The sequence below is a fragment of the Hermetia illucens genome, chromosome 6 (assembly GCF_905115235.1).
Source record: "Hermetia illucens chromosome 6, iHerIll2.2.curated.20191125, whole genome shotgun sequence".
In the NCBI taxonomy this organism is placed as follows: Eukaryota; Metazoa; Arthropoda; class Insecta; order Diptera; family Stratiomyidae; genus Hermetia; species Hermetia illucens.
The window spans coordinates 66,228,125-66,242,644 of record NC_051854.1 but is presented as its reverse complement, the minus strand read 5'-3'; the positions used below and the strand labels follow the sequence as shown (position 1 = coordinate 66,242,644).

Here is a 14,520-nt window from a genome sequence, read left to right as displayed (position 1 = left end):
CGTATTTCTCGAAGCACTGGTGCCGTTTTGCATTAAGCATTTTTTTAATTAGGTATCCGGTGCTTGTTAAGCTTCTAGTTGCTGGGCAGTGATTGGTACGGGGGCTCTTCTGTCTCCACTCCACATTGAATTTCAGCGAATATCAGATATAAATTGTAACGATACGGTCGTCCAGGAGAAGCTTTGTCGAAGCGCTGATTGTAACTGTCTGATCAGCTATGATGCCGATGTTCCAGCCATCCATGGTATGACGAAAATGCTTAATTGGGTGGACCACTACTAGAAGGTTTCGGTCGTATGTACTGTAGCCAGTTTTTGGTTCTCTCAATTTTCGGGAGAAGAACTCTAAGGATCGTCGTGAATCATAAACAGGCTGCTTCAAAACGGTGTCCTTTCTTGTGTCGGTAACATAAGAGGTGATTCGCAAAGGTAATTATGCTGGTTGATAAGAGCGGTTTCCCAATCACTGTATGCCTTGATAGCGTCTCATATCCAGGGTACTGAACGTTGCTCATCTTTTTACTGTTTCCCGGAAAGAGCGTGTGGCAAAAAGGGGTCTACAAAAATTCTCTACAAACTCGCATAGTTCGCCAATTTTATGTTCAAGATCGTGTGAATTCGGCTCGGTTATGACTTTATTTTTTGGCCGGAGACACTGCGATCCAAGTATTCGATCTATGTTTAACCAATTTGATACTTATGCATGATTATTGATAAGCCATGTCCCTTTAAAAATTCAAGACTATCCAAAGGTTGTTGGTGGTCCTCGTTATCAGTTTTTAAGAAAATCAGTACTTCGTGGACTTGAGTTCGTGCAGCTCTTGGGCCGCTGAAACGTTCATGAACTTTATGAACGCAGGCCAACTGAGGAAATTTCTTTTCAACGTCCCTCTCGGCTTGACTATAGGCATTATTTGAGCGTGGCGAATATAGCAGCTTCGTTTGCAATCGAGTATCTTGAATGTGGGGAAATATCGATCTTTTGCTACATCCATCTCATTTTCTGGATTTTTTTGGGTGCAATATACATCTGAATCGCGCAACGCCCCTTTGGACGATCGACAAATTCTACGTTTCAAAATATGGTAGAACTCCTACTAGGCAACATGTAGTTTATCGAGTGGAGGTTTGCGAGCTTGTTCTACAACTGGTGGTCCCCTAGTAAGTATCCTCAATTAAGAATTCCTCGGACGCTGCGTCTTTTGGAAATTGTTCAATCAGGAAAAAGTGAACAGGAAGAAGGAAATGGAATTCGTTTTGATGGTGAATTTAAAAAAAAAATGAATACCGTTAGTAAAAACTATTTGCAGCATTGAATTAGCTGTTTGTTTTTTAAATCGGACATGGATTGGTGCATGCAGTACGTGGAGATCAGTGAAAAATTAGTAGCGTGTGGTCGTTGCACTAACTTGTAAGAGTTCATCATAAATTGTTCAGTTAACTCAGCACTGGTTTCGATAAGATAAATAAATTGATGTTCGGGTCGTGAATGGTGAGGCATCTCCATTAAGGATCCCAATTCAGGTTTCTCATTTTGACGTCTGCAACATGTATCCGCCCTTGCATTTTCAAACGACTTTAAAGAAATGTCGGTTAAAGAAATACGTTTTTGACTCGGTTGACTTCTTTTTTGAGACCTGCAGGGGCCCGCATGCGAGTAGACAGTGCTTCTATTGGCTTCTCAAGCGAGGCAATGCGGTTCGCTTTAGAAGTTGTTTACGGACCTTCTAACTAGTGTCGACTTGACGTTTTCATCGAATCACCAGAGCTGCTAAAGTGTCTAAATCCGTGGCTTTGCCTATTGCTGGGAGTTCCTACGTTCTTGGAAACAGTCGTTTTAGCAACAACCGTACTTCGTTTGGGCAGAATTTCCCTGCTAGTTTTGTGTTGAGAAAAAATCGCCTTTCGCCAGACAATTTTACAAGCTTCTTAAAAGCTTCGACATATTTGGTCCAAAACTTCAACACAGGATAGATCTTTTCCTGTGGCATTACGGTCCAGTGTCTTCATTCTTTTCAGTCGTTCGCCTTCTGAAGAGCTCACGTTTATGTTCTTCGGTTCATCGACCGCGTCCTCCTATTGACGGTGCCAAGCAACGAAAGGCACGTGGTTCCCACTGAGTCTTTCCATCTGTTCCGGAATTTTCCCAGTGGCCGTTCGTTTCCTAGGAGAATCTAATCTGATTTCACATTTCGGCGGAAGATCTTTCGGTTTGAAATGAACCTACCACCGAACTTATTTGCAAACTCAACAAATTTAGTGCGAATCCATCAAATGGGGATATTACATCTCCATTGGAACGGAAAATCATCGGAACGAATGCTGAAGCAGACGCAATTTCCGGTTGAAATCCTATCCAATTGTATACGTACTTGAATAAAATATAATAAATTTAGTGTATCTATGCAAATTCACTAATTCAAAATCTTTTCTGTCAAACGTTCCCAAGTTCCAAATCAAGAAATGTTCGTTCTAGTATCACACTTCGTAGTATTGTCTGGATAGACGTCATCTATTTGTGGATGTTCTCATGTGTTTATTCCCTATTCCAAAAGATAGAAAATGATTTCGCTTTCCATATCTGGTCCCCAGCATTGGAAATCTCAGATAAGATATTTGATTCCATCAAGATAAGTTGCTCTTACAATTGGATAACTTTAAAACTACTCATGTAGAAGATCAACCGCAATAAAATGTGGTGGTCGTAAAATCAATTGTCACCCCAGCAAGATTGACCTTAACAATAAAAACTAAAGAAGAAATCAACTCCGGGGACAGGTTTTAATGACAGCGAGTCTTACTTACGATGTCTGTTTTGAATGTTAAAGCTGTAATTCGAAGGCAAAGAACGTTTGTCGAGAATGAAATCTGGTGGACAGATTTAACGTAGGTGGATGAAATATGTAGTGTATTATCTGCAGAGTTGGCTTGTGGATAGTTACATAGGTGGGTTCATCTTGAATACGTAATTGAGTGAGGTGATAAATGATTCTTGACAACTGTACAAGTTTACCGGACAGGATATGACATTGATTTTTGTCGCTCGTAGTTCTAATGAAATATGATGTAAATGGATGACGTGGAGCAAAAACAAGATACTGGAACCTATTGTCTTTGATAGGCCATTTGTATAGTTTTTAGAATTGTTCAATGTGTCAAGAAATCCTGAATGCTCTTTATTATTATTAAGTCTGATTTTGAATGATTGTTTTATCGTCGCAAGTGCTAAGTTGCTATCGATATATCTTTTCTATAAGATTTGTTAAGATATCTTTGTCTACAAAGTAATGAAATGCTTTAAATAGATGAAGTGAATACGTATGCCTTCAGGTTCAACGTGTATATATGTACATAAATTGCACTCTGGAAGCCTGTTGTAGCAAATTCCCTGTATCGTTTACTGAACTACTGCACCTCCTTCAATGTTTCCTTTCCTTCCCCTTCCCTCAACGTCATTAGAATCCTTGGCTTTTTGATGGGTGCATAACTACCTCCATCCTTTCAATTTACGTCAACATTTCAGAACAGGCCATGAAAAAAATGTTCGACGAATATCGCGATAGCAACAGTAGTCCAAACTACTAGTTCGCCTATGGAATAAGTCCCCCGACTGGACATACCTTCCCTGTTCATTAAAAAAAAAGCATCTTGCTCGGAATTAACCACTGGGTACCAACCGCAGATTTTATTCGGAATCTGAATCGGCTCTGTTTTAGAATCTAATGTAAATCCTAAAATCTATCGACAATCTCCTTACTTACATCTAGAGGAGGCTAGCATCGAGTACTATGTCAAATTGTTCGGGAGTTATATTTAGACGGGCTCTACTGAGAGCTTATCCTCAATCCCCAAAAAGCACAAATAGCCTTTCGAAGGACCAAAACGAGGGTAACACCAAATATAGTCAAAAATTTGTCTTTAAAGATCTTTCATTTTTAACAGGTCGTATACTTAGGTATGAATATTACCTCTAACCTATTCGCTGGAAGGATTTCTATTAGGTTAGACATCTTCAAATTGTTACACCCATTAATCACGAATAAAAATGTATAAAAGTTTCACAAATGCTGCTTGCCTTTAAAAAATTATATATGACAACATGAAATTAAATTTTCTAAATTTTTCTAGGATATGCGCAATGTCAAAGTCAATGCCAGTGTGTTGCTGTCATCTCATTGCCATGTCAGTGTTAAGTATGGAAGTCACATGCTGTTCGATCCTTCTTTCTTTATTCTGTTCTATCAATGTTTTATTTTGATCGAGTTAGGATTAAATTAGAGTTGCTTTATGGATTATTCTCTTCTAATCAGCGCAGCACTTTTTCGTGCAGGAGCAGATGCGGTGTGTTCCTGAATGTCGTAATGCGGGAAACATGTAAAATTTACAATATGTTTAGGTTATTAGATACCAATGAGTTGCACGCCATTTCGTGAGTGCTTTGTAATGCGTTGTAACATTGAGAGTAAATTGAGAATTGGATTTTTGAACGTTATGATATTGATTTTGCATAATTTAGATTAAATACCTCACTGAAATGCAAAAATAACATTAATAGAGAAGTTCATACTCCATTAAAAAGGAGCTGAAGACAATTATATGATGTTAAACAGCTTAGATATTCTCTCCAAATCTGCTCCCCCTTTTTAGGGTTTCTTGTAAAACATAAGCATATTAAAGTCGATTCATTGCCCGTCTGTTTGTCACTCTGTCACAATATCTTTTTTTAAGAACGGTTGCACCGAATGGCATGAAATTTGGTGAGGCCATTCTCCGAAACCACCCAAAAGAAAAATCTGGAAAGAATTATTACAAATTCATCAGCCGCGTCTTTCATACATTTGGATGACAGAAATTATCGTTTCAAAGGCGGACCTCTCAAATAATTTATTATGAATCCTTCGGGATCGGAAAGTTCTGCAATACTGTTTCCAAGAAGTAAGTCAGTCAGTCGAATTTTAGGCGCAGTGAAAGAGAATAGTCGGTGAACCACCGAATGACGGAGCGCATCCATCCATATTCAAATTGCTGACGCTTCAGTAGGCAGGTTATTTAGAGTGGATTGCTGATTAGGGGGTTACCGGCAGCTCGGTCTTCAAAATTGGAGAACATTTTATGGTATATATTATATGGAAATTCATATGATTATGTCTTCTATTTTTTGGTTTACCAAGGCTGGGAATGCAGTTTCGAAGGTGATAACTTGATGGGGTGTTCGTGGACGTTGAAGGCTTTTGGCTACTTGCCTGTTCGTGACTGCGATCTACTAGAGAACACGGTGTCAATGATAGTTAAGTTGAGCAGATCTATGCTATGCCAACGTAGGACCTGTTACCTGACGGCAGAGGTAACGAAAGGTTTCCTCAAGGAAATGAGCTGTTGCCTCTTCCATTAAGTATGAGGATCTATGTGTACTGAAATCTGCCCTAAGATATGCAGATGACACGGTTGTTGACCAAGACCAACGAACATTCTGCAGAAAATTAAAATATTCATCGACTTTAAGAAAACAGGCGATCTTTCATTTTTGTTCATGACTTGTTATACACGCGATGCACACAAGACACGGAGTACTTTTGGAATAATTACAACGGATTTGTGAAACTCGGTTGCTTACGAAACCCTGGTCAATTTATAAGTCATCTTACTGGGTACCGGTTGGCGATGAAGTCCGCTCGCTCCAAGTTTTATTTTAACTTTCAGAGCTTTTCTTCTCTGCGAATAGGAGCCTTGGCACGAATACAAAGAAGTGACAGGGACTTGTCCCAATTGAACCGCCGGAGACCGTCTGCAAATGAATGAGAGATTCAAAAACCAAACTTTTGTCCTAATGGATTTTGCTTTCCTTCTGTTAGTTGCGCAAATTTCACTAGTGGCCTCAAACACTACTGCTGTCAGTATCTAAACAGATGCGAAGTAACTGATAATACAATCATTGGTTGACGAAGTAACTGATAATACAATCATTGGTTTGGAGTAATTTTGACTGGTTTTGATTTTGAAAGCATTTATTAACCCTAAGTGGGAAATAGCAAAATTAAGCTGTCGCGCTTATTCCTCCTCCGAAAGTTGCTCCAAAACGGAATCATAAGTTTGTGACATGCATAAAATCAACAGCGTACATTGTGATTCATTTCGGGGAGCGGTGAGTTACACCTACCTACTTACCTTTTGAAATCAAATTGAAGAAAATGAGTGATACTGGCCTCATTCGAATTTCTAACTGATCCCCCCATGAAAGTACTTTGGTGTGAAAAGGGTTTTTGCTCGGAGATATACCAGTTGATATAGGGAGGCAGACAATACTGACAAAGAAACAAAACTAAAAGATGAAGAAACGTGAAAAGTAGCTAATGGTTAATTTGCTTTTGGAAAATAATTTGATCCGGTTGAGGTGAGCCAGCCTTAAACAAAATAATCCACAAAAATAATAGGTGCGCAACTAAGTTTTCGCTGTTTTTGTTTCTTAAAAAAAGCTACTTTATTGTGGAAAAAAAACATTTACCTGCAAATCATTCAATCAAAGTATGGCCCGTCGCTAGCTTCAACGTTTTCCCATCTTTCTGGTAAAGCTCAAATACCGTTACGATAAAAGTGTTCGTCTCTTGAAGTTATCCACGAATCAAGCCATTTTGCGATGTCTTCATATGAGTGGAACTGCTGATCAGCCAGACCTTGTGCCATCGAACGTAACAAATAATGATTGGACTACACAATATCTAGGGATATATCGGGTGGGGTAGGACTTCCTATTTGAGCGTCTCTATATAGGTTTTGACGGGTTTGACAACATGAGGCCGAGGGCTGTCATGTAGTAGAATCACTATTTCTTACCTCTGCTCGCATTGTGGCCATTTTTCGCGCAGGGGAGGGTCAGTCGTATCAATTAAAGTCGATATCTTTCCCCAGTGATGATTTCATTCAGTTTCAACAGATCATAATACTGACCTGGTCCCACCAAATACAGAGCATAACTTACGCAGTCTGTATATTCGGCCGAGCCGATAATGTACATAGAAGCATAACCGGGCCGCCCCAATGACTTTTTTCCCTTGCTGTAATGAATTAATTTTTCGTCACGCGTTACAAATCGATGAAGCAACTCCTCTTTTTCTTGCCTCCGTTGTGAAATTGCTTCACGCATTAACGCAACTTGGGTGAAGTGGCATTCTCTGTCATTTATCACAGTGTTGTCCACCCTGTCTTCCTTTATGGTTTTGAATGTTGGCCGACTATAAAAGACAAAGAAAGGCGACTGGCGGCACCATTAATATGGGGTTGCACCGATCATGGAAAATTCGCGAGAAACACGTCTTCGATGCTATGGTCACATAATTCGCGCTACCGAGAATTTACTTGCCAAGAACACCGAACACCGGTCTGAACACCGAAGTGGATGGTAAGCGACCGAAAGGCGGGCCGAAACAACGGTGGGTTGATTCACATGATGTTGATTTGAAGGCTTTTTAGGTATTTATTTAGGTTTTGAATCTTATTTCAACTTCACATGCTACTTTAAGTATTTACCTATTTTTTTTTTTGCACTCGACCAGCAGAGAGCGCCGACGGCGTCATCTGTCCGTCGCATTAACAACATTTATTTCGAATGTTGTTAACCCTGCTGCGTCACAGCCTCGCGACCCCATCTAGATCAAGCCTTTGGGTAAAGTGGCACAACCGATCAAAAAAAGTCGACCCCACTTGTGAACGGGACAAAGATTGAAGAAGAAGAATAATTTTGACACAGACTCGTTTTAATTTTGATTATTTTGACGGTCTCAGCCGATCTTCAGGAATATCTGCCTTCGTTTTACATTCTTGCTACTAAATCGCGGACATATCTATTCCTCCGCCGCCCTTTATAACACTTCTTCCGCAATTTTTTTGAGTATGCTTCCGAAAAATTGTCCCCTTAGGACATTTGTGATTGTCATGTAATTGAATTAAATCCAAGGAGGTTAACTCATTTTCTTTTCTATAAAATGGAATCTTAGCTACCGGTCCTCTGGCTTCATTTTTGATCGCTTTCCGGACAAAAGTGAAAAGTGTATTGCAACCAATTGAAAATGTTTCAATTCTACTGAAGCTTCGATTAGCTTTTGCCATATGTTGGTCATTCACACCGGCATATTCGCGAAAATTCAATGAAAATTGCAAGAATATATGCCAATTAATTATCAGCAACTCATAAATTTGAATTGCACGTCAAACATGCCAATATTATCAGAAAATAAAAAAAAGCAAAAATGACCGTCTTATAATCGGTCATAATTCTGTTTTAGTAACAAAGTCTATCCATACAACCAATGAAATGAAGCTCATGGTGCTTGCATCAACCATGTATAAACCATGCCCCAAAAAAAGTGACAAACCCGATAATTAGGTTTCAAAAAATAATTTTTCACAACGCGCCTATATGATTACGCATGTTTTTTAGTTAATGGTGCGTGACATTAATTTTTTTGGGGTTCAACATTATCTATTATACTTAAAACAATGAATTTGTCAACTTTATCATCACCACATTTTGTCAATCTTGAAAAATCGCCGCAAAAGCAATTAATTAAACGGTAAAAGTTCCATTTTCACTACAAAGGCGTGTATTTTAATTTGAAAAAGAATTGTCTCTAGCTTGGACAACAAACAAATGTGAAATATGTCAAGGCCTTGTTTTTTTAAGGTTTTGTGTAAAACAAAATCTTATTATAATCGATTCACTGTCAGTCTGTTTGTCTGTCACACGCACTTTTCTCCAAAACGGCTAAGTCGATCCGAAAGAAATTTGGTGGACAGATGGGAACTATGAAATCCCATGCATACAGCGAGTGACATAAATTTAGGTGGAGTTTAAAGGGGGGCTCCCCATACATGCAAAGGGGGGATTCAAAACATTTGTTCGTCGGATATAGTCGCGTAGGGTATCAAATGAAAGGTCGTGATTAGTACTGATATTGGTTTAGTCGTGGATTGCAAAGGGCGCGAGTGAGGAGTCCGCACTTAAAGTGAGACAGGACTTATTTTCAGAAACTGCCCAACCTAAAAATCCGAAAAAATCAGTATGGTGCACTTAGATTAAATCTAGGCCTCAAAATATGTCCCTTTCCGATATCTGCTCAAATAACTTCCCTTAAGTTCATCCTAGAGACATAGAGTACCGATATAGAAGACAGTCTCGTGCAAACACATGCCAAGTTTCATGAAAATCCGACTATTTCGTGCGAATTTACTGCGTCCTAAGCCATACAAATAAGATGTTGACGTCATAATTAACGAAAATAATTGATATTCGAATGAAATATTAAACCTCCCACTTATGAAGAATCGACTTCTCCCAAGACTTTTTTAAGGTTTTGTTTTGCAAAAAAAAATCGGTTCAGTGTCTGTCTGTCGGTCCGCCTGTCTATCGGTCTGTCTGTCCTTTTTTTTGAGGAGGTGGAAATCTTCAAAAGACACTGGTCTGGACACACTAGCGTGTGGGATTTTTACCCACTAAAACCACCCCCGACTCCCTCCCTGCCCCACGGAACCACCATAAGGAATTACATCGCGGGGCGGAGTCAGCTCACTTTAGCTTAGTCATCATCATCAACGGCGCAACAACCGGTATCAGGTCTAGGCCTGCCTTAATAAGGAACTCCAGACATCCCGGTTTTGCGCCGAGGTCTGGCGTCCTGGCCCACGCCATCGATCCATCTTAGGCAGGGTCTGCCTCGTCTTCTTTTTTTTTTAGCTTAGTCACCTTTCTTCTATACGCGGCGTACGTGACCGCGCTTTTCTCCTCTCCTCTGCCTTTTGCAGTTTATTTTCGAGAGATGCGACCATGGAGTTGACCGCTTCCCAATTCTCTTGATGTGCTAGTATTTTCGGCACCAGATTTTCTGATACCAACACCTCCCCTAGAGTCTCCTCTAGATTTCTCCTTACTTCCACAAATCTCGGACAGTGGAAGAATACATTCTCTGGGTCCTCTGGGACTCCATCGCAATTTGGACAGTCGGGTGAGGTCTCCAATTTAAACCTGTGCAGGTATTGGAGATATCCTCCATGCGCCGTGAGAAACTGGGTGGGATTATAATTAATCTCACCGTGTCGTCTCTCCAACCACTCCTCGATGGCAGGAATCAGCCTGTGAGTCCACCGACCCTTTCCCGAGCGTTCCCATCGCTTCTGTCATCTATTGATCTATGGATCTCTCCCTCTCAGTCTTCTTTGTCCGCGATGGGGAAGAGATTCGCTTCGCATTGTATATGTTCGCCACCTCATCTGGCAAGATGTCACTCGGCATCATTCCAGAGATGACGAATGCTGTATCATCTCAGAGAGTCCTTTCCTCCGTTCGGTATCATCCTTGTCAGGGCCATACTTGCAGTTAATGATTTGTCGCAAACATACTGCACATGTTGCCTATAGCTAAGTTCCTGTCTATCACCACCCCCAAGTAATTGATGGTCTCTGTCTGTCTGTCTGTCACACGCACTTTTCTCAGAAACGGCTTTACCAATTGACACGAAATTTGGTGAGAAGGTTAGAACTGTGAGTCCCCAGATATGCAGTGAGTGATATCCTTCTACGCATCCTTCTAAGCAAACAAAACCTTTCATACCTGAAGCGCCTAACTTCCGGTTTCCCGACTTGTTTATATCTGTTGTAGGTTAAATTCTTCGCATTTGGTAATAATATTAAACTCAGAGTGTGAAGCGTGTATGAGGTTGACTATTATGAATATCATTTTATTTTATCAAACGTCTGATCTGAATGTAATCGCGAGGCTATTAAATCGCCATCCAGCGTATCAAGCCACCGTTGTTTCGACCGGTCTTGTGGTCGCTTACCATTTGCTTCGATGTTGACACCAATATTGGCAAGTGAATTCTCGTTAGCGCGAATTACGTGACCATACCATCGAAAACGCCTCACACGTAGTTTTTCCACGATTAGTGCAATCCCATATTGATTGCGGATATCGTCATTTCGGATGTGATCAAAACGAGTCAAGCCACCAGTGCAGTCCATTACTGCAAGACGCCTTTGATTGTCTTTTATAGTCGGCCAACACTCAGAACTATAGAGAGCGGCAGACGGACGATATTGGGATAAATTTTAGATTTGAGATGTTTAATGATACGTCGATCACAAAGGATACCAGTTGTGGAATGCCACTTCATTCAGGTTGTGCTAATGCGTGAAGCAATTTCAAAACGCAGTCTCCATTGGCTCATAACATTGACCCGAGATATTTAATTCGCTCAGTTCTGGGCAGGTTATTGAAGCTGACAGCACTGAGTAATCTAAATATCTCGAGTCAATGCTGCCAGCCAATGGGTTATGCTTCTCGCATAGGGAAACACAAAACCTTTTATACCTGAAGCGTCAAGCTTCCCGTTTCCCGATTTTTTTGTAAATATTTAAATTATTAGTAATTTTATGAACTTCAATTTTAGTCGAATAAAAAGTAAATTGCCTGATTAATTTATCGTTGAAAATTATTTGAAGAGGCAAAATAATTACGGGCTCAACCGGGATTTGAACCCGGGACCTCTCGCACCCAAAGCGAGAATCATACCCCTAGACCATTGAGCCGCTTGAAATGAGCGATCTCTATATGCATGATAAAAATAAAAAGGCGACCAAATAAACGATTTATTTATCTATCGCCAACTGGTTGTTCGCTCGACTACCACCCATTGAAGAAACTATAAATACATTGTGGGTTGGTGATATCGTAAATTCCGCTTTAACACTTTAACTGTCGCGGCGAGCCCACTTCCATTCATTCTCTACGTTGAAGAGAAAGAGCTTCCATGTAGCCCGCCGTCTTAGTTAACGTGTTAAATCGCGGAAGTCGTCTCGCTTATCATCAATAAACGAAGAAAATGTAATCGAAATTGGACTCTACAAAAACACATCAACTTCTGCACATAAGCGTGGTTCTCCCATTCACATATTGTACATATGACGCTTTAAATCATACACGTTGTTAAAGATAATTAAAAAGATGTTTGAACGAGATAATATATGCAAATTTGAATCCACCAGGCTCTTTTCCCTTCTCATTTTTGCGGAAATCCCATGTGACCTTTCGGGGTTGGATAGCTGACTTGATTAAAAAATATATGAGACAAAGCTTCCAATGTATGCTCTTAAGTCTTCATCGAACTGAGAAATGTACGCGCACACGTGCTTTAATATGTAGGGTGGAGAAATTATAATGCAAATTTTATTCAGGCTATAAATACTTTGAATTTTGTTTAGATTTTGTTGATATTCACTAATTTATGTAGAGGAATACTCTCTAGTTTATGATAGATTCTCCTCAATGGCGTTGTTACAGATAAAATGAAACGTATTATTTTCATAGGAAATTATATTCAGCTCAAGACTGAATTTTAATATAATATATATTCATTTTATTTCCTGTTTTGTTCCAATGGTACAACAGTTATCGGAATTTCAAAGAAAACCTGTCACAATGGTTCGCTTCACTATCCAAGAAATGATTTAGATAGACCTTGACGCACAACATACTTATCAGTTTAAAATAATTTTTTTTGTTGGGTCCTCAAGGGAGTATTTTTTTCTAATTTGGGACATAGCATATTGGACTGACTATTAAGTGCCTGCGGATTTTTCAATAAAGTAAAAAACTCATTTCTCTGTGGAAGTACCATATTTTAATTGAGTAATATATTGCGTTGGGGAAAAAGAAATGTCGTATTTGTGATCGAAATTCGACGCTTTATTTAACATACTTAGAATTATCCGATTTAAGTCAAATATGCGCCGTTTTGTTCGCAAAATTGTTACCATTTAGAAGGCAACTTCATTATCCCCCCTTATAAAATCCCCCCTCCTTATTTGCGAAAAACTCAGCCAGTTTTCGCAAGCCTCCTTTGAGGCCAACTTGGTAGCACCAAGAGCGTTTTGCATGGACCGGAAGAGATGGTAATGACTTGGTGGCAGATCCAGACTATACAGTGGGTGCGATAGGACATCCCATTCGAGTATCCGTAGCTTCTGGCGGGTCATCAAAAATGTGTGAGGCCGAGCGTTGTCCTGGTGGAACACAGCATCCTTCCTATTGACCAATTCTGGCCGCTTCTGGTCAATCGCCTGCTTCAAACGGTCGAGTTGCTCACAGTAGAGGACCGACTTGAGGGTCGAGTCATAGTTGGGCAGCTCGTAGTGGATGATTCCCTTCCAATCCCACCAAACACACAGCAAAACTTTCCTGGCCGTCAATCCGGGCTTGGCGATGGTTTGGGTCGGCTCGCCGCGCTTCGAACACAATCTTTTTCGCTTGAGGTTGTCTTACGTGATCCACTTTTCATCACCACTCACCATCCGCTTCAAAAATGGGTCGAATTCGTTCCGTTTCAGCAGTGCATCGCAGGCTTTGATTCGGTCCAAGCGACGGTTTTATGGTCTATACCCAGTTCCTGGCCAATCGAGCGAATGCTCACATGCCGGTATACTTCGATGATTTCGACGATTTTACCGGTTTCTACGACGATTGGCCGATAAGTACGGGGTGTATCTTCAACATCCACTACACCAGAACGAAATCGATCAAACCAACGATGTGCTGTGCGAATCGATACAGCATCGGGCCCATAAACGTCACGAATTTTTTCGACCGCCTTCGTTGCATTTTTACCTCTCAGGTAGTAAAAACGTAAAATATGACGAATTTCTTGCTTGGTGGACTTCATTTTTGACGCGCTATAACTTGAGACTGAAATATACGATCACAACACTGTCAAAGAGACACTTATAGGACAGATTGTCATCTTCAAATCGCAGTATAGTGTGACTCGATGCGATCAGTACAACACAAGATAAGTTTAAGTGTCGCCATCTATTGACAAAATACGACATTTCTTTTTCCCCAACCCAATATTATGAATTGTCTTTGCATTCCCAGTAGTGATCCTATTTTATCTCTAGCTTTTCGTGGTATAAACCGAAAGAATCTGAAACAATATCATCATTGTCGAAATTTATGTTGTCCCAAAAGTATGTTCTGGAATAATAGGACAAATTTAATATTGCAAAGTCGAAATTATATGTTGGACATAGCTAAAGATGAATGCGATCCAAATAGACTGTTAAAGGTCTCTTCACTGACTAAGAATTGATGACCTCATGTTGACTACAGTGAATACAAAATTTTTCCGATTCACTGATTCCTTAGCGATTTCAAATACTTTTCTTCGCCTTGAAATAAAAAGGTGGAATGAACACCACCTAAAAGATGAAATGTTAACTCCGCTCATGCTGTAATCGCATTAGGTTGTGTTATGCCTGATTGACACCAGATTTTTTTCTGGGCTTTGTTTGAAACGAAATCGTATTAAACTTGATTCAATTTTTGTTATTCTGTTCATTTGCTTATCAGTCATAGATAATTAATTTAGAAACATCAGTTAGATCTAGTGGAATGTAGCTAAGTGAAAGTTTACGAACTATGAAACATTACCCCCAGAGAGGATTCCATACATGAGAAAAGGAAATTTAAGCTTTTTT

The 14,520-nt window shown here is 39.9% G+C and overlaps 1 protein-coding gene and 1 non-coding gene across 5 annotated transcripts in view; one reads left to right on the top strand and one right to left on the bottom strand.

Annotated features, from left to right (window-relative positions):
* Positions 1-14,520, top strand: part of LOC119660607 — a 586,737-nt gene that overhangs the window by 401,832 nt on the left and 170,385 nt on the right. The gene's annotated exons all lie outside the window — the stretch shown is intronic.
* Trnap-ugg lies at positions 11,506-11,577 on the bottom strand. The gene has a single exon. It is a non-coding gene; the product is annotated as a tRNA-Pro (tRNA).